We start from the raw sequence: 20,447 nt of genomic DNA on the forward strand, positions 1-20,447 counted from the left end.
CCCCTCTCATATCTGGATGTTGCCTGACAAGAATATTGCTACCTACTTCAGGAAATAACAGGAAGCGAAATAAGGCCACAGGTCCTTGTACTGCACAGATTAAAACCACCCTGCACAAGTTTTACGCACTGGGTCTTTCATTTTAAACTATAGGTAAAATCATTAAACTAATTTATTGCAGTTTATGTAGATTGGGCAGCTGTTAAGATTTAGATGGACCAAGTTTTATTTTAGCCACTAGAATGAATAAAATGCAATAAACTACAGCCAAATGTCAAATACCCATTTTAGAAATGATCTCTTCCATTAACTGTTTTCCTGTTCTCAATAATTCACTATTACAGAGCAGAAAGCCCATTGAATTATATGGTTGTAATTAGGCTGTTGCTTTAACATGTTTTATGCTTCAGTATTTCTTATGCCTCCAGTAAAAGAAAAAATATCTGATAATGGCCTTATATAAAGCTGTCCTTGGATGGAATTTTGTTTTGTTTCAGAAAATTATCTTGTACTAGAAGTATATACTCTTTGTCCAAAATCTAAAAGTTAAAATAAAATAAAAATGATATTTTTCACCTGTTGATGTATACAGGACATTCTTACATTAAAGTTTTTTGACATTAATCAAAAAACAAACAAACCCTAATCATATTTTTGTAAGTCACTATATATATATATATATATATATATATATATAAACATATATATATAAATGTACCACTGTTATGACTAATCTAATCAGGACCAATCATTTTAAATGTATAACAGATAATACACATAGTTTCAATTTTTTTCTTCTTCAGACATTAGAGACCATGATGTTTCAAAATTCATGACCTTAAGAACCTTGAATATTATTACAAAATGACATCATTCCATTAAAAGGAGGATTCTCAAAAATCTCATCTCTTGATTTCCATATAAAGCAAAAGCCATACCTCAGCTACATTCCACTCCTTCTACAAACTTATCTAGTAAAGGAGACATCAGGGGAAGGAGCTTGAGTCTCCCCAGCCATGTCACAAACACATGTGTCTGTGTCGTGGGGTATCATACATTTAAAAGCAATAACTCTTGTTCATCCTTGGTGGAAACAAAAGCAATTCTGTACATAATTTCTACCATGTACTTGAAGAAAAGAAAACTCTACCTCTTTTCTCTAAATAAATCTAAATTTTATGTTTTTTACCTTCACATATTTCACCAACCTTCATATCTATTGCTCTTCTTCCTTGCATTCTCTCCATGTAACTCCTCAGGTATTTTATTGTCAGATCTCAAACTGAACACATTTTTTTTTTTTTAAATAAAGTATAGAGTTGCTACAGAATTATCTAAAAGCTATAGTCTTAATAGCTAAACCCTAAGATTACTTTCTCATTGGCCACTACCACTCAATAGCTATATTGCATTGCAAGTTAAGACCTAAGTAAAACTGCTTAAGATGTATTTAAGTCTGAAAAAAAAAAAAACAAAACCCACCAAGGTCCGCTTAAGAAAGACATTCTTTACATTCATGGTGAATATGCCAATGTTCATTCTTCAGCAAAATACTGTTTTAGTGTTTAATGCTTCAAAACAATAGCTGGTAATTGTTTCAAATATGCATTTGTCCATAATGAGAGCTTTAATTTGTATGCTCTAATTATTTTTGTTTTAACTAATTTAAAAATTTAATAACAAAAACCTTAATTAAATAGAGTTGGAAAACCAGAAGAGGGAGCTCTCATGCCCTGAAACAATAGCAGAACCCAACACGAAGAAAGACTCCTTTCCTGGCAAGGACTTAACCCATGAAAAAGCATGGACTCTTCATTTACTATAGTCCTTCCAACTTCTTTTTCCTCTCTATAAAAGCTTCTTCTTCTCTTGCCCTGGGGAAACTTGAACTTGGCTCCCGAAGTTTGTAGACCCCAAATTGCAATTTTCTGCTGATCCCAAATAAACTTATCTTTGCTGGGAAATATCTGGTAGACTATTTGTTTCATGTCAACACTAAAAAGTGTATTACCTATGTTTTTATATTGATAAGACTCTTATATCCAGTTATTTTAACATGCATTTCCAAATGTTTTAAGTAACATGTGCATTGTCATTGTCATGAGATGTATTTGATGAAAGATAACAAATATATTAGAAATATGTAATTAAATCATTTGTCATCATTGTTTAAAGTATTAATATGTGTATTTAAATAATGCTTTTAAAATTCATTCCAGACAAAGTTCGCACGAGATTTTATAAATAGAAGTTTGTATAGCCTAACTGTTTCTGAATAAGGAAAGTGTCAATAGTTTTCCCTCTGAAAAGGAGTTCTATTTGTCATTTGTTATGTCTTATTGATCAGTGTGAATGTCTGGTGCCTTGAGAAAATAACATGCCTTAGAATGTAAACCTTTCACAGACTACAAATTCGAAACACTTTTATAGTAATTACATAATTAACTCATAATGTCATACTTTAAAAAGATGATAAAATGCTGTATTATATTCAGCACTTCAATCAGATGTACCAGTTTGCTAATTCTAAGTGTTTCGTCTCTGATCTACTAACTCATTTGTAACTTTCCCTAACTCCTCACAGAAATTTTGATACTTCATGAGCATTAAGCACTCTCACCAGAGAATGATGAATGTGACAATACGTGTCTTTGAACATAACCATAATGCAAACCATTTGACAGCCAGATTTGAACTGTCATTCTTACTAGATTTTCTCAAGGGTCAACATTGATCTTGGGATAATTCGTATTTCTTTTAGACTTTCTCTGTGTATCTAAGAAAGAATTAGAATGGACGTTTGGCTGAGCACATACCAAATAGATACAAAATTTAGATGAATTTTAGATAACTTAAAATTCAGTTTTTTTAATGGATAACTTAATTATATTAGATCTATATCACTTTATTTCATTTATTTATTAGTTCAGTTTTGGCTGCATTGAGTCTTCGTTGCTGCGCGCGGGCTTTCTCTAGTTGCAGCAAGCGGGGGCTACTCTTCCTTGTGGTGCGCAGGCTTCTCATTGTGGTGGCTTCTCTTGTTGCGCAGCACGGGCTCTAGGCGCGTGGGCTTCAGTAGTTGTGGAGCACGGGCTTCAGTAGTTGTGGCTCGTGGGCTCCAGAGAGCAGGCTCAGTAGTTGTGGCTCTCGGGCTCTAGAGCGCAGGCTCAGCAGTTGTGGCTCACGGGCTCAGCTGCTCCCCGGCATGTGGGATCTTCCCAGAACAGGGCTCGAACCCATGTCCCCTGCATTGGCAGGCAGATTCTTAACCTCTGTGCCACCAGGGAAGCCCAAAATTCAGGTAATTTTTTGTTTGTTTGTTTTGTTTTTGCGGTATGCGGGCCTCTCACTGTTGTGGCCTCTCCCGTTGTGGAGCACAGGCTCAGGACGCGCAGGCTCAGCGGCCATGGCTCACGGGCCCAACCGCTCCCCGGCATGTGGGATCTTCCCAGACCAGGGCACGAACCCGTGTCCCCTGCATTGGCAGGCGGACTCTCAACCACTGCGCCACCAGGGAAGCCCATCAGGTAATTTTAAAATCCTTCACCCACACTTAGAAAATAAGGAACTGAATGATATTTGAAGAGTATTTCCTTGGAGAAAGCTGTGCTATGAGCTTCTCTCACTGACTTTTCAGGAATCTGGGGTATAATCTACCAATCCCAAATTAAGAGAGAGTGCCTCTGAGGAGACCATTTAGGGGATTAAGTAACTGTGCTACAATTTGGGGGCATTTCAACCTTCTCCCTTGAAAAATATAAAGAATGAGCTAAGTATTCTATCAGAAAGGAGACCAGGCATGGATAGATCTTAGGAAAGAAAAGCTAGAGGTAACACCTGATGCCAATTGCTGAGGAAGGTTTAAGCAATGGATCTTAGGAACGTTTACTAGTTGCATAAAGGCTACTGCTATACAATCTGTAGAGACTGGTGAGGTCTTTGAAGAAACCACAGATGTAGTGATGAAAAAAAAAAAAATCAGCTTTAAATACTTACCAGGCCAGGCCAATATCATTTAATTAATCTCAACATTATCCCAGACAAATGACATGAATTGACACTATGTTTTAAAGTTCTGAATTGATTATGGACATATTTTGCCATCATAAAGTTACCAGAAAAGTCAAGAAGCCTGCCTGAGTTTCTCAAGGGGCAGGGAAATAACCATGCTGACAGTGATTAAAATAGACACTCACAGACAAAAATAAAGTTGTTTTTGTTTATTGTATGCCATAATCTGTGCTTAAACTTTGGAAGTATTCACAAGGATAAGGCTGCCTTCATGGCGGCAGTGCTTCCTCAATACAGGAGCACCGTTACTGCAAACACACAGTCTTAGCCTTATGCCGTACACAGTATTATCTGTCATGGCTTGGACACAAACACTGTGGTGGGTTGGCCTGGATTTCAGGTATATTACACATTTACAAGAACCGTGTCCTCAGAAAAAGGAAGTCGTGGTCTCATAAGTGAGCAAGACACTTGGTTAGTGATGTACAATTTTTAAAAAGACTTGAAAAGGATATGAAATTGCAACATGCCGCAAAACCTACAGGGCTTCTCAGGTGTCAGAGAAATTGCTCCAATCGATTTTAACATCCCATTAAGGCCAGCCAGCAAACCAGGGGATGTACTGTCTGCAACAATAAAGCATTCCTCTGGAGACTCAGCCTTGGTAGAATAAATAAAAAGGGGTAATTCCTTCTATTAATTCAGTTCACTCTGGCCATTGATAGGAATATAGAGTCAGATTCCTGAAAATAACACATATTGTCGAGGGGCGTGAAGTCTACTATAACTAAAGAGAAGTTGGAACACAATATAAAGTATCAGTTGTATTATATCATATAACCTAAGCGCAATCAAAATTTCCTCTTCCAGTAATAAAAAGGAAATATTGAGCAAATGGATGAAAACTTTCATTATGATGTTTGAAACAGCTGAGATAAAAGCATAAGCATTAAATTTGGGGGTAAAAACAGATGGGTGGGATATGACCTTCTCTAACTTGTGAGGACAGCACTCAATCGCTAGTTCACAAATATGGCCCAGTAACATGCAGAAATGTATATTTGCATCTTTCAAATAATAATTTTAGTCATGCTAAGTTTGTGTGCAAAAGTACTGAAACGTGATTAACACTCAGTCAAATGTATGTCATATGTTCTAATCAATTTAAAAGGATTAGAGACGAATATATATGTCTGATCACTGCACGTGAGAAGCATTCATTATGTGCATATTTGGAAGAGAACCTTTTTTCTCACTGATATTTCACATAATAAAATAATTTGAACATTGAACTTAACACAGTTATTGGGAAATGATGTAATAATGGTTCTACAGAAATACATGCATATATATTTATGGGTAGGAAATGCTAAAGTATTAATAAAATAAAAGAGATTGGAGTTTATAGTAAAAATACAATAAGGTAAATGATAAAATACTTCAGCATTAGCCCTTACTTGGGGATGAATTATCTTTTTGCCCTTGTTATGGACTACAGTGATCATTTGTTTCTCTTAATGGATTTAGTTTCCACCAACACATTTCAAACTGGTTTAAAAATACACATTACATTTTTCTTACTTCCGGTAGCATTTCCCATCTGTCCAGAGGAAGAATTGACGAGACTTCATGTGTTTTATAATGAGAGGTGAGAAAGGAATCCAAGATATTTCCCAGGTTTCTTTTTGGGAAACTGGGTAGATGCTACTTCTATTTACAGGAACGGGAAAGATAAAAGTAGGTTTATGGGGGCTTCCCTGGTGGCGCAGTGGTTCAGAGTCCGCCTGCCAATGCAGGGGACACGGGTTCGTGCCCTGGTCCGGGAGGATCCCACATGCCGCGGAGCGGCTGGGTCTGTGAGCCATGGCCGCTGGGCCTGCGCGTCCAGAGACTGTGCTCCGCGATGGGAGAGGCCACAACAGTGAGAGGCCCGCGTACCGCAAAGAAAGAAAAAAAAAAAAAAAAAAAGGTAGGTTTATGGGAAAATATTTTGAGTTCAATTTTAATATAATAGAAGTTGAGAAGTTAATGTGCTATCAAATAGATATGCTGATTTGATTCTCAGGAATGCGATCCTAAGAGGACATATTGATTTGACAATCACTATACGTAAATAATCCTTGAAGCTACAAGAGTAGATGAGTTCAACCATGAAAGCTATAGACTGAAAAAAGAAGAAATGTAAGAAGTTATTGGGCTAATATTAAGTCTTGAGAGGTGATATCTGGCAAAAAGGGAAACAGAAAAGTGTTCAATGTATTAATGGCCTAGTGATGGGTAAGGAAAGTGAGGGAATCCCCATGGGGAATCTACCTGATTAGAGAAATTCCAGTTGAGGAAATCTTGAAAATTGGAGCAGTGAGCCCGTGTGTCTTGAACACCACACAGTGCTTATTCAGTGAACAAACCAACTTGTTATAACAAACTCCACCTCATCTTTACCCTTGAATTCTATGGTTTGTGATTTTTCACCAGCAACTTTGAGGACAAATCTGCTTAAATTTTCATCTGTGTTCTGGGAAGGAAGCAAATGAACTTTCCCTTTTCTTTTTTTTTCTTTTCTTGTTTTCTTTTCTTATTCCAACCACAGACAACTCAGACACCTTTATGAAGTGGCTGATGACTCAGAACACAGAACAGGAAAAATTCAATCCAAAATGAAAGAGCAAAACTGATTGCTCTGCTCTTTCTTGAGAGCAAAGTCATAGAAAATTCTAGGGCCCAGGTATAGAAAAAGTAGTATCAAGTAACAGTGGGTTTTAAAAGAAACAAGTTAGATTATGCATGCTATGACTTGGTGAGGTGGAACTTGATCCCCCAGAATCCTTAAGTCTAAATGAATTATCTATCAGCTGGCTGGCCTGTGAAGAAAGCCATAATTAATGAGAATCATTAAGGATTCACTGAGTTGTGTCAGACAAGCCTCATTTTATTTTATTTCATTTTTTAAAATTTTTGATAGAGTTTATTAGACTGTAGATTAAAGGAACGGTGTAGATACAACATATCTGTATTTCAACAAGGTATTTGACATGAGATTTTTGAAGGTAAGAGATGGAGAATGGGTTGCTGGATAACAGATAATTTAAATGGATTCCTAACTGGCTCAGCAGTGTTAGGTTCTTGAATTAGAGGAGGGCTCAAATAAGTGGAAACAGCAATTATGAAGGATTTTATATCAAAGATTTGATGAGGCCTGGCTTGTCTGGAAAGTACTGAGTTTCTAATTTAATGTCTCACCACTTCCCTGTCTGTCTTCAGATCTCAACTGAGGCTTGGTTCCAGTTAAATGTGAGTTGCTACCATAAGGGTTAGGATGTGGCGGCTCTTGCTTTATATTCAACATTCAAAGGAAGTTAGCTGGTGTGCTATGAAAAACAACTTTTGTAGGATCGTTGGTTCATACAGGCAAAGACAATCTGGATTAAATGATATTTACTATAACCATTTAATCTTCCTCTCTTCTTCTCACAGTGTGACCTCTGGTGGCTCACTACCGAAGATACTATTGAGAAAAAATTACTGGCAAGCTTATGAATGACTAAGGAGTTCTATCATACGGTGACCATAAATGGTGTGAATCTACTTTTGCCAAGATAGCCCCTTGGCAAGCTATCTTATCTTTGGTGGTACTCACGTGGACACAAGTTGCCCATACTAACTATTTGGCTCTTTGATTCTCTACAATAACCCCTCTGGATTCTTTTACCCCTAAGCTTTCCAGAAGAGAAGTATTCAAATAATGTCACTAGATGCCACCATAAATCATCCCAACCACTTGATCCAGCCAATCCTGGCCAAACCAATCGCATGAACATACATATTTGTGTGTATAAATGCATAAACACACTTACTGACTTGCAGCATGCAGTGTATCTATTCAATCTAATGCTTAAAATAAGCTTTTTTCTAAAGAGTCTTTGAATGCCCAGTACAATTCCTGGGTGTTAACAGAAATAGAAGAAAACAGAAGATGTGTAGAACTGGGGATCTCTAGAACTATATATGTATAAACACACATATGTACATATATATTCATTGTATCTTTAAATTTTTCTATAGTGTGAATTTTATATTTCTTACTATTTGTCTATAATAACTGTGTATAAATATAATGGTAAATTTATGTAATTTATAAAAACTGTACATATATTTGAGTACATATTTAACATTTTTAACTGATGGAATGTTTCACCAAAAACATCTGGAGATAGCTCTAAAGGATGAGGGATGAAATGTGCCTCAAAAACTGTGGTTTAGAAGAACTGGGGAAATTGAAATTAATTAATGGTTAATGTAACACATGATATTTTAAAAAACAAGTGAATGCATGTGTGTTTGTGAGTGTATGTGTGAGTGAGAGAGAGTTAATTGGATGGTTGAGGAGAGGGTTGTTCAGAAACATGCTGCCAAAATATGTTAATGCTATTTACAGATAACAGGGAAAACTAAACTGAAGCAAAAAGACTTGTATTTGGGGCTTCCCTGGTGGTGCAGTGGTTAAGAATCTGTCTGCCAATGCAGGGGACATGGGTTCAAGCCCCGGTCTGGGAAGATCCCACATGCCGCGGAGCAACTAAGCCCGTGTGCCACAACTACTGAGCCTGTGAGCCACAACTACTGAGCCTGCGCACCACAACTACTGAAGCCCCCATGCCTAGAGCCCGTGCTCTGCAACAAGAAGCCACCGCAATGAGAAGCCTGCACACCACAATGAAGAGCAGCCCCCGCTCGCCGCAACTAGAGAAAGCCCATGTGCAGCAACGAAGACCCAACACAGCCAAAAATAAATAAATAAAATAATTTATATATAAAAAAAGACGTATTTGGTTTTATGGCATAGTACTTCATAAGAACTATTTTACTTTAAAATTGAATTTCAATATGCAAAATGACTATCATGTATTATCTAAACTGATAGAATTTATTAGCTTTTATTGGACGGCAGCCTCAGACCTCATCATGCATGCTCATTCAACTACTGCTGTGGGCCACAGTGTCAATGAATAAAATATCTTTAAAATTACCTATAAGCAACACCACCACAATTTTAGACTTAAAAAATTTACTAGTTTCCATTCTCCACATAATTTTAACTTTACATCTACAGGTTTAATAGTACTCCTATTACTAGATTAATTAAAAACAAAAATGAAATCCCAATGTTATAAATTTTGTTTGAAAAAAGGTCATTCTCTAATTAGGCAAGCAATGATGTTGACATGTATTTAATCCTGCTCATTCTATATTATCATCAAGTCACAAGCTTCATTAAACTAAACTTTAAAAAGAGCAATTAGAATGAGTGAGACTTACCAACATATAGCCTTCCCCCACAAGATGATTAATGGCTGGAGGATGAAAAGTCTCAAACTCCTCAAGATTTCCCTGGAAGGAAAAAAAAAAAAAAAAGGGAAACACATTCTGAATTTACATTTTTTGGCAGTTATATGATGCTAAATTTAAGTCAGTTGATGAGATGAAAAAGGAGAATAATAATAATTGACACTTTATAGATTAACGAAATTGACTAATGATTTGAAAAAATACTATCAAAAGGGTGTTTATATTATTTCCTTGATGGAAAGTATTATAATCCATTTAAAGAATAGTTTAAAGAAAATCCATTTGAAGCAAACATTTAAAGAGCAAATACTATCCTTAAGTTTTTCTGATATAAAAGTTCATGCTATAAGAAATTATTCACTGATTAACCACAAACACATTTTCTTGTCTTAAATGAGAAGTTACTGAAAAGATAATATATTTTATATATAAGATCTTTACATCTGTTTTTGTTTTTCCATGTTGCATAAGAAAATGAACCACTCACAATTTTTTAATGTTATACTACTCATTATTCACATATGTTTTCTTATAGATTCAGAAAGCATTGTTTATCAAATTATGCTTATTATCTATAGAACTCTTGTCCCACATCCACGTGACTGCTGTACTCTAGGATAATCAACAATTTTCAAATTGACAGCACAGTACTAAATATAAAATAGTGAGGCCATAACTATAATAAACCATATACATCAAAAACTTTAAATGAATCAGGATAGAGAATATGCAAGCCAATTGATGAATAGTCACCAGGTGCACAGCATAAAGAAAAACTATAGACAATTAAATATTCACTTAAAATCACACATTTAACAGCAGAAAATTGAACTGGGTGACAAAGATCAGGGGGTCCCATCAACTGTTTAATGATTGGTGGGTCATGTGCTCCTGAGTTCCAAAAACAAATCACAAATGGCAAAATTTCTACCATTTACTAAACACAAAGAACTGAGCATTTAGGGTTCATCATGATTCCCCATGTCTGATCCAAATGTCTCCTCCCAGCCAGGCTTTTTATGTTTCTCTCTTCCTAAAATGTTCTGTTGCTACAATGTTCCCTTGTTCAAACGTTATTCATTCTTTCTAGACCAAACTGAACTCATCTAATCTATGAAGCCATAATAATTTTTGCATTCATAGGCTTGTTCTAATATTAACACATACTCCATCATGTATTTTTCATATATGTACCCTCTTTTTTCAACCACATTTTTAGTTCATTAGAACAGCAATCATGTTCTATTGATTGTGTATGTATTCAGAATCCAGTAGATTTCTGACTATGTAGTAGAGAAAATATATTTACACAAATATATGTATATCTGTGTATAGCTAGGTAGATAGATATAGATTACTTAGTTAACTGGAAAGTCTTGGTACTATACACTATGTCTAAAATGATCAATGTCAAAATCTCCTTTGACTGACCAAGAAATGGCTTTTGGTTTTGAAAGGAAGGAACTGCTATTTCTGTCTAATTTGGCAAACACTTCTCACTCAGGACTAATAGAATACTACATTGAAACTAATTTCTTCTAGATGCCTTTAGTGAATAATGTTAAAATCTAACAAGGTATTTCTATAACCTTCTGCTGAACTTACAAATAACCGGTTCTGCAGCACCTAAGCAAAATAACATGTATTGAGTAGTTACTATGTCCCAAATGCTTTTTGTATATTATGTTGATCTTATTTTTTTTAGCATGATTAAATGCAAACTAATGAGGTAGAATTTGTTGATTTCTCTACTTTTCAGATGAGAAACCTGAAATAAAGAGACTTTGAGCTACTTCCTCAAAGGCTCCTAGTCAGTAAATGGTAGAGCTGGAATTTAAACGCAGGCAGTCTGACTCAGAGCCTTTCATTCTAACTACAAGAATACGCTACCTGTGTCTACAAATCACACATGCTAGATAAAGGGGAAGGGAATGCTAGAAGGAAGGAATAAGAAAGATACTTTACATATTGTCAAAATGTGGAACTGACATTTTTTTTAAAGCCAGGAGCAATTCCTAAAGGACTCTACCCTTCACACCCCTTCCCCAATATACCCAAGGCAGTCTTAGAACCAGTATTTTCATGTAAATAAGCCGACATGTTATAAAACCATTATCTAGTTATAGGATTATATATGGGAGTTTAAAACGAAAAATAATATTTATTTTTAGATATTTACATGGGCATATTATCAAACAACTTTTATGTTACATTATAATTTAAGTTGTAGAATTTAATTTTAGGTACGATTTAAAATAGCTTTTAAATTTGGCCTTTACCTCTCTGCTTTTGAACATCTTACCATTAACAAATACAGCATCTGTAAAAACAGTATAATTTTGAGCTTTTAGTGCTATGGATTTCACATTTACCTAAACCAACCCTTTTCCCTAAACTGTGCACGTTTCAGAGATTAAAGCAATATTTAAAGACTGTGGTATTCAAAACTTATTCACAGGAATAATGCTACCCTTTCTTTCCAGGAGCTGATTCACAAGTTATTATAAGTCTTACAAAAAACATTTTTTTTTGAGATTTATAGTATGCACTTAACTTTGAGATTAGTTACTGTCAATAGCATTCTCCCCTTTTAAAATTTAGGAAGAATGAGTCTCAAGCACATTGAATCATTGCTCAGTTTTACTCAAGTTGTTCGTAGAAGAACTTGCAGGGACTTCCCTGGCGGTCCAGTAGTTAAGACTCTGAGCTTCCAATGCAGGGGGCACAGGTTCAATCTCTGGTCGGGGAACTATGATCCACATGCTTCATGGTGTAGCCAAAAATGTTTAAAAATAAATAAGTAAAATAAAATTGAAATTTAAAAAAAAGAAGAACTTGAGTGTTTCCTCTGCTCTTTGAAGCTGGGTTTCCTGTTATTTCCTTTGTGTTGCATTGTCATCATTTTCTGGCACTTCATATTTTGCTTTTAGCTTTCACAGAAAAAGGAGAATAAAGACTCTCATACACTACCCGCACACACAAACAAGAACAAGTGTGTTTCTTTTTAAATGCTATCTATGTTTAAGCCCCTTACTTATTGTTACATAAGATCTGCCATTATAAATTTAGAAGCTCATCACTAATCTTCACACACACTAGTTATTTTTAAAAATTCGATGAACATCAATGTTACAAATTAAATCTTATCTCATGGTCACTGATTTTAATTCTTAGAACACTAAAAGTGCCTATGAATAGGTAACAAACACCAACAGTTAAGGAATATTAATAGGGAAAAGGGAAAATTTATAAAGTACACCTTCTGCTTATAGTGAAATAAAGTATATAAAAGAGGGAATTTCTGAGGGCTATAAAGATATACAATACAGAAAATAAGTGAAAATATAAAAAAGTATGTGCACTTATTCTGAAAGTTCTTTAGCCTCTTGTAATAAAGGATTTCTGTGAACAGATAGTTAATTAACATGCATTACCTAATAAAAGATGCATATGATGAAGACACATATAGTATAATGCTTTCATAAAAAGATCATAAAATATAATCATGCAAGCAATTGGCCTCAATCCACAAAGCTAAAACTAACTCTATATCTCACTGAAATTTGATCTCTCTTACAATAACCTCCTGTCATTCAATCTCTACTCCTTCATCTAAATCATAAATACATGTCGCTGCCTTTGACTCTTCTCCCAGTCTATCTCAGCCCCCTCACTCGTCTTACTTCCCTATCCAGATTGATCCCAGGTTAACCTCCTCAGATACCCTCTAACCAAACCTTTATCACCTCTGCCCTCCTGCTGTCTCACTACCCTGCTAATGGAAAACTCTAGACCAACCTGACAGTCCATTTCCTCCATTCCAAATTTTATACTGCCCAACTCTGACAACTTGAGTTCCTTATTAATGAAACTCCTAATTAATGGCTTCTTTATTAATAATAATGGTTTATTTTGTCCAAAAAATGGGCTGGAAAAAGATAAGTGAGTAAAAAGCAGCAAGACAGCATGCTTCTGATGATTAACTATAGAGCACTGTCCAAGAACCAGAAACCCTATATCCTCATCTGTTTGTGTTTAAAAGATAGAAGAATATATGTACCCATCCAAATCATGGGATACTATATGCTTCATCAAGGATCATTGCAGATTCCTGCTGGCCTGTAGGTCCAAAACAAGGTTCACTCTTAGGTATTCATAATTGGCAGCTGGCAGCACACGCCCCTGCCACTAACACTGCATATCTTTCAAGTAAATCCAGTATTAGGTATTTCAAAAACTCATACTATTTTACTAACACTTTTGATAAGAGCCAGAGCAAGTTAGAGAGGACAGAGTGCATACATTAGCAGCATCTCTGCTTTCTAAGGCCTGTGTGTATCCCTTTCACAATGACATCTGACACACACCAACGGTAGCCTATTGACAGCTAGATGGTGACCAAAGTGTTACCTACCATGCTTAATTCCCTGATGTTTCTGAAATATAGGTCTGGCTAAGCATTCTAAGGCCCTTTTGCTTACTGAACACCAATTTTATCAGCATTTAAGGGTCATATCATATGACAGCCCAGCACACAATGTGAGTCAACCATTTAGATATCAAATAGCAGCAGAAGATCATTTATATATGTTTAAGAAATTTGATCAGGTTTCCACAAACTGCACAAATATTTTTTGAAATATGAAACAGATTCATTCACTTTACACTTAGTGAATGGTTTAATCAAGATAAGTTTCCTGTGGGAACAGACCACTAATACTTGAGAGAGACACAGGCTTCATCTTATTGGAAAGTGTGTCACTTATCTTAAATACAAAAGGCTGTTTTGTTTTGTTACACTGCAGTTGTAGTATCTAGAAAATGATTCCACTGAAGGGAACTTGAAAGATAGCTCAAATATCTTACTTTAAAGGAAAAAGGAAAATAAAGCAAACAAAACCCTTCTAAGCTTTGCATTTGAGATAGCTTTTATTTTTCTCCATTCTCCTCTTCTCAGTCACACCCTTTCAAAAAAGTTGTTTGCCTTCACTAACTCTATTTTCAAACCTTCTCTTCACGGCTTATGCACTTTCTCAGAGATTCAGGTACTGACATTGCTACATCTGGAGTTGCCAATGACCTCCATATTGACAATTCCAATATAGACTTCAGTTATTTTACCTGTCTTATTTAACATTTGGTTCTGCTGACTACTGTTACCATCTTAAAATTTCTCTCCTAAATCCCATGACACTGCTTCCCTCTAGTTTTCTTCCTATCACTCTGGTTATTCCTTCTTAATTAATTGTTCATGTGTATCTTATGATATTTTTTTTCTCAGCACTTCATCTTTGACACTTTGCCCTTCTCATTACATACCTTCATACAAAGCCATGGTTTCAAAAATAACCTATTACTAATAAATTCCACATGTATAGCTCCCAAACCCATATATCAAACTATTGGACATTTATACCTGAAATGTCCCAAAGATGTTCCCAATTCAACCTATGAACATGTTCAATCACCTTTCATCTATTAATCTGCTCTTTCAATCTCTATCTCTGTGAACAATAATAATAGATAACATTTATTCCACATTTACTCTGTACCTGACACTTGCAATATCTTATGCAAGTTCTCTACAACCTCATAAGGGAGATATTAATATTACCACCATTTTGAAGATGAAGAAACAGATGCACTTTAATTCATACAGGTAATAAGTATTTAATTCATACAGGTAATAAGTATTTGATATGGGATCCAAACAGATTGCCTACTCACTTAACCACTACACGTTGAAAGACATTTGTCCACTTGCACAAGTCAGACTCTCTGGGATCAATTAAGATTTCACTTTTATTCACCTCAGAAAGCTGTCATCACTCAGTTTTTAGATTATGGGTACAAAGCACTTATTGTATGCATTTCCTCCTCTCCATTTCTATGGCTCCAACGTTAGTTTAGATCTTCACTTCTCATCATGATTATTTGAATAATTATGGCTCTTTTTACCAGCCCCTATACTGACAATAAACTTTAATCTCTGGTATTGATTCCAAACACTTTATTCTGCTGTTGTTTAAGATCAGTCTATGTAACCTGGAAAAAAGATATATGACTATGAAAAAAGTTGACCTAAATACCACCTTCATTTTCAACTGGCCATATAAAAAAGGCACATGCACAGATTTGATGGGCACAGAACTCTTCCCTTCTCCCACAGCACAACTTCCTAAGATAAAGGATAGAATTTCTAACCATCAAAAATATGATTGAATTGTCAAAAAACTGAAAGTCTATAAAAATTATGAAATAAAAGTCACCATTCTATTTGTACTTTGACAACTTAAAGTTCTCATTTGCATATATAAAATAATGCAAAGACCACGATTTTTCTCTCATGGAAAGTCCAAGGCATGCAAATTGTCGATGTCCCCACAGGCAGTTATGTTCATGATATGCCAAAATAAAGTTATAAGAAGTAAGTGTCTGCATGAGTTTTGCCTCCCAAAATTTAAAGTTTACTAGTCTCTAGTATCTGTATATGTTTATACAGTAATGAAATAGAAGTTGCATTAAACATTGTGAAGAGTTACTCAAGTAAACCAGATTACTAAGTGAATTTAAGAATATATATATATATATATATATTTTGTTGTTGTTGTTGTTGTTGTTGTTGCAGTACACAGGCCTCTCACTGTTGTGGCCTCTCCCGTTGCGGAGCACAGGCTCCGGACGCGCAGGCTCAGCGGCCATGGCTCACGGGCCCAGCCGCTCCGCAGCATGTGGGATCTTCCCGGACTGGGGCATGAACCTGTGTCCCCTGCATCGGCAGGCGGACTCTCAACCACTGCATCACCAGGGAAGCCCAAGAATATTTTATTTCAATTTCCACCTGATAGAAGTTCTCCTCACATAAAAAACACATGTGTCCTAAAGTCACTAACCTTCTATGACTCTCTTTTCTTATCTAGGGAAAAGAACATAGGGAGTAGGGGTTAGTAGATGAATTCTAAGATCTCTTTCTGCTCTATTCTTCCAATTTGGGCAGATCTTTCAAGTTAGATAAAATTGCTTTGGTGACATCATGTGAATGGTTAGAAAGGACAAAATGTGAACAATCAACAAACAACATTATACTGGTTTGGAGAACAAAGACTGTAAGATATTTGTGATTTACAATTTGAGCTTCACAATTTGAATTATTTTAATTTCCAAGAAAAACAACCCAGAAGCTTTAATGCCACCCCCCTAAATTGCATTCAGTTAATGTGTACTTAATCAGAATCACAAAGGCATGCACATTGTTTTCAATAACAAATGGCTTTATTTCAAAGTGAGGCTATAATTGGAATAGAAAAAGTGAATGACAGCAGCAACCTCAGCATTTGGTAAAACTATGCTCAGAAAAACTAGCTCAAACTAGAGGAAGCAGTGAGATGAGAAAGCATTTTTGGTTTAAAGGATCAATAAAAATGAATGCACTGATGTAATATTCCTGACCAGAGAGCTCAAAAGTATTTCCGTTTTGTTTCAAGTCTGATGTCATTGAATTAAGAACACTCACACAGTTTTCATGCAAGCAGGATGTACCTTTGAATAAATAGCCATAGAGCACTTTCGACAATTGGTCAAAACACTTTAGATACATCTAACAGGGCGTCCTCAGAGCAGACACTGCCCAAACCGCGCACTAAAATTCCAATTATACATTATCCTGAATGTGGGATGCAACTACTGCTTATGCGTCCTTGTTTTTCCCAAATCAGCATTAGTGATCTTCTCAATTTAGCAGTCTGCCCAGGGCTGTTGGGAGAACCAGCAATAAACTACTTAGTAACAAGAGGCTACAAATTGGTTTGTGCTCACATATTTATGGGCTTATGTAGTTAATTTCTTTCCGAATCAGTGGATGGATTAAACATTTTCTTCCGTAGCAAGGAAAGGTTCTTTAAAAAATGAGATTTTAAAACTGATAAAAAAAAAATGGGAGAAAATTTAGTGAAAAGGTATTAAATGCAAAATTAAATTGAGCACTGATAAACCTCACTGTTAAGGCCATTTAAACAAATTGAAATGTATTCTTCCCTCTCAGTTTCACATAAAGTGCAATAGGCTCTATTTTAAAATTAGATAAGCTGCTTAAAAGCTATTACCGTAAACTCCACCTTCTCGCTAAACAGATTTACTGTAATGTGGGTGAGATTGTTTTTCTTTCACTATTTCTATTTGTTGTTTTGAAGAGAGTGATATGTTTAAACTTTTTCATATTCTTAAAGTAAATGCATTTCAATGTTTTTGAAAAATAAAAATGTAAAAATATAGAGTATTTCCATAAAAAAGCACATGCTTTCTGTAGAAGAAAAAATATATTTAAACAACTCACAAAAACACATTATGCCACTAGTGAAAGAAAATAACTTTTAAAAGTAACAATTGTAAATGATATTTTAATTTTTCATGCCCACACACATAAAAAAATTTGGTTTGAGAAATATATAGTTATATCTTAAGACAGTTTGAAATTATGTGAAAGACTGAGACTATATCACTGAAGAGTTTCCAGTTTTAATTTTAAATGTGCTAGAAACAGAGTAAGTAGAAATGTGAAATTCAATGGAATTGAATTCTGGGAAAGTCAAACTTAAAAGAACCAGATATCTTAACTATAGAAAATAGTTTTCTCAGTCGGTCACTAAATCACTTTTTAGGGGCCTAAAATAAAATAGGCCCATGAAAAAAAGCGTATTATATTTGCGATCAACTATTTCAAGCCCGTTATTTAACGCTACCTAAAATTGAGGCATGGGGAAGGAGCAGAACCGTTACCAATTGCCTTATTATATTTGAGCTTCTACAAGACTCTCTAAAGTATTTACTATGAGCAATAAACCTAGCTTTAAAAATCTCAGCAATCTGGGTATCGCAGATATGAGAAGGCTACTAATTGGTTTAATCTTACCAAACATTATAACTTTTTTTGCATGATCAAATGCATGAAACGATTAAGCATTTTAAGAAATTTTATTACCTAAGGAAAAGAAAAGTTGTTTCTTAAAGCTAACATAACTTAAATAAAACATAAAGTTTATTTATTTTTATAAACTTATTTATTTATTTTGGGCTGCTTCGGGTCTTCATTGCTGTGCACAGGTTTTCTCTAGTTGTGGTGAGCGGGGGCTACCGTTCGTTGTGGTGTGCGGGCTTCTCACCGCAGTGGCTTCTCTTGTTGCGGAGCACGGGCGTCAGGCGTGTGGGCTTCAGTAGTTGTGGCACGCAGGCTCAGTAGTTGTGGCGCACGGACTTAGTTGCTCCGCGGCATGTGGGATCTTCCCCCAGCATTGGCAGGCAGATTCTTAACCACTGCGCCACCAGGGAGGTCCAAACATAAAGTTTAGATCCAGGCTGTCACCAATTAGCGGTTGCCTTCCCTGTGAATCCTAAATATAATGTGTGATCTCATCCGCTCATGGCAAAGTAACATCCTTCTTAGAAGCACATCCCCAGTGACAGCATTTCTGGAATGTCATTCTAGCTCAAGTAAAGCAGCATCCGCAGTACTGCACAATCATCCTCAGAAGTATTGCTATTTAGAAGCAGAACGACAATGAATAATGGTAAGAAATAGGGCACTGCCCCCGTGGGAATGCAGTAGCAGAGGTAGCAAAATACTTAAACTTCTGACTGCGTTTTCCCAGAGATTTAAACACCAGCAAATAAGGCCCTGTAGGCATGTAAAAGATAAGAGTGAATTTAACCCCCTTTTCACCTGCTCAGCTGCCACAAGTGTCGTTCTCTGTGTGTAATTTAAAGTTTATTCCATCTCTGGCCCTGCTATTGTGCATTCTGAGGAATCAGCATAAAGAGGCATGGGGAGATAGAAGACTCAAAGATCAATCCTGAAAGATTAATCTATTAAATGTAACCTATTAAAACACCATAGATGGTCAACTTAGTTAAAGGTAGCCCAATAGAGCTATTGAAAAGAAAGCTATTTATCTTGACTGTTTCCTAAGAACCCAGAAAGTTGCTATTCCGGCTCTGGGGTAGAATTCTGCCCTCAGCACTTTTACCTGCTGCCTTCTGCTGGCATTCTTATTAAGACGCACTTACCCTTAGGAAAGGTAACAAGATGGCTATTAGCGGGACCAAGAACACGCTCGACTCCATGAAGGAACTGACAGAGATGGTGCTGCTTGAGGAAGGTAAAATACAGAGAACTGAGAAGCAGTAGAGCACAGCCCAGATGAGGGAGAATTCCAGGACAGGAAGGTGGAGGGCTGTCTGGGTATGCTTAGTTTGGCCCCAACCCTGAAGTATACTGTTCCTCTCCCTACCCAGCCTCATTCAACTAAATCTAAATGACAGTTACCACCCAGAACTTTTTAAAATCTTGAGAATAGTTTATTGCAAACAGAAAACACAACATTTTCAAGAATCCATAGGTTTACCTAATATGAATGTATTTCTGAAAAAAAACTTGTCAATTCCCCATAATGTGGACACTTGAAGAGTTTAATCTAAGAGCCTAGAAAGAAAAAGCACAGTTTAAACTGAGAATACTTGAATTCTAATCTCACTTTTGGCACGTATCAAATGCGGGCATTTATTGAATTTTTATGGATTTCAGTTAGTTTCTCATTTATATAAAAGAGGGCAGGAGAGACAGATCACTTCTAAGGTATCACAGAGCTCTAAAAACACAAGGCTGTACAAAATTAAATATTTTCTGGATGGGGATTAAAGAAAATATGAATTTTGCTACTGCCTCTTGGTTAGGGTTGGACATCAGATTATTTCTGCATAATAACCTGTCATGTATACGTAAAACTAATGGATGCTATTCACACCACCAAAGTGATTCACACCATTTCAGTTTGAAAGATAGCATATCCTTCGCTTTACTTAGAGATCACAATTATGTTTGGGGAAGAAAGCAATTTTGATATTCCAATCACAAAATTATCTTTCAACGTGCTCATTTATCCATGGAAATTATTGCAGAAAATATTTAGTTGGCAATCTCCAACCAGGACTGGGATTTTAACTCCTCTCAGGGAACTTCTGTGGGATGCATAGTTAATTCAGGGGTTCCTATGCTCCTTCTAAAAAGTTTATAAAATTTTATGTGAAGTGCATGTGTG

General features: G+C 35.9%; 1 protein-coding gene and 1 long non-coding RNA gene across 3 annotated transcripts in view; both read right to left on the reverse strand.

The window, feature by feature from the left end:
• PTPRD (protein tyrosine phosphatase receptor type D) overlaps positions 1 to 9,344 on the reverse strand; it is a 1,574,709-nt gene extending 1,565,365 nt beyond the window's left edge. For both annotated transcript variants that reach the window (XM_082842820.1, XM_082842821.1), the window contains exons 1-2: positions 9,328 to 9,344; positions 2,709 to 2,776 (exon numbers count right to left, since the gene is read on the reverse strand). The gene's annotated coding sequence lies outside the window, so the exon portion shown is untranslated. The remainder of the gene's footprint in view (positions 1 to 2,708; positions 2,777 to 9,327) is intronic.
• Positions 9,345 to 9,347: 3 nt separating this feature from the next.
• Positions 9,348 to 20,447, reverse strand: part of LOC309964139 — a 567,331-nt gene continuing 556,231 nt past the window's right edge. The window contains exon 4 of the long non-coding RNA XR_014326334.1: positions 9,348 to 9,399. This is a non-coding gene — a long non-coding RNA (uncharacterized lncRNA). The remainder of the gene's footprint in view (positions 9,400 to 20,447) is intronic.

The sequence above is a fragment of the Leucopleurus acutus genome (genome assembly GCF_964270905.1).
Source record: "Leucopleurus acutus genome assembly, chromosome: 7".
Classification (NCBI taxonomy): Eukaryota; Metazoa; Chordata; class Mammalia; order Artiodactyla; family Delphinidae; genus Leucopleurus; species Leucopleurus acutus.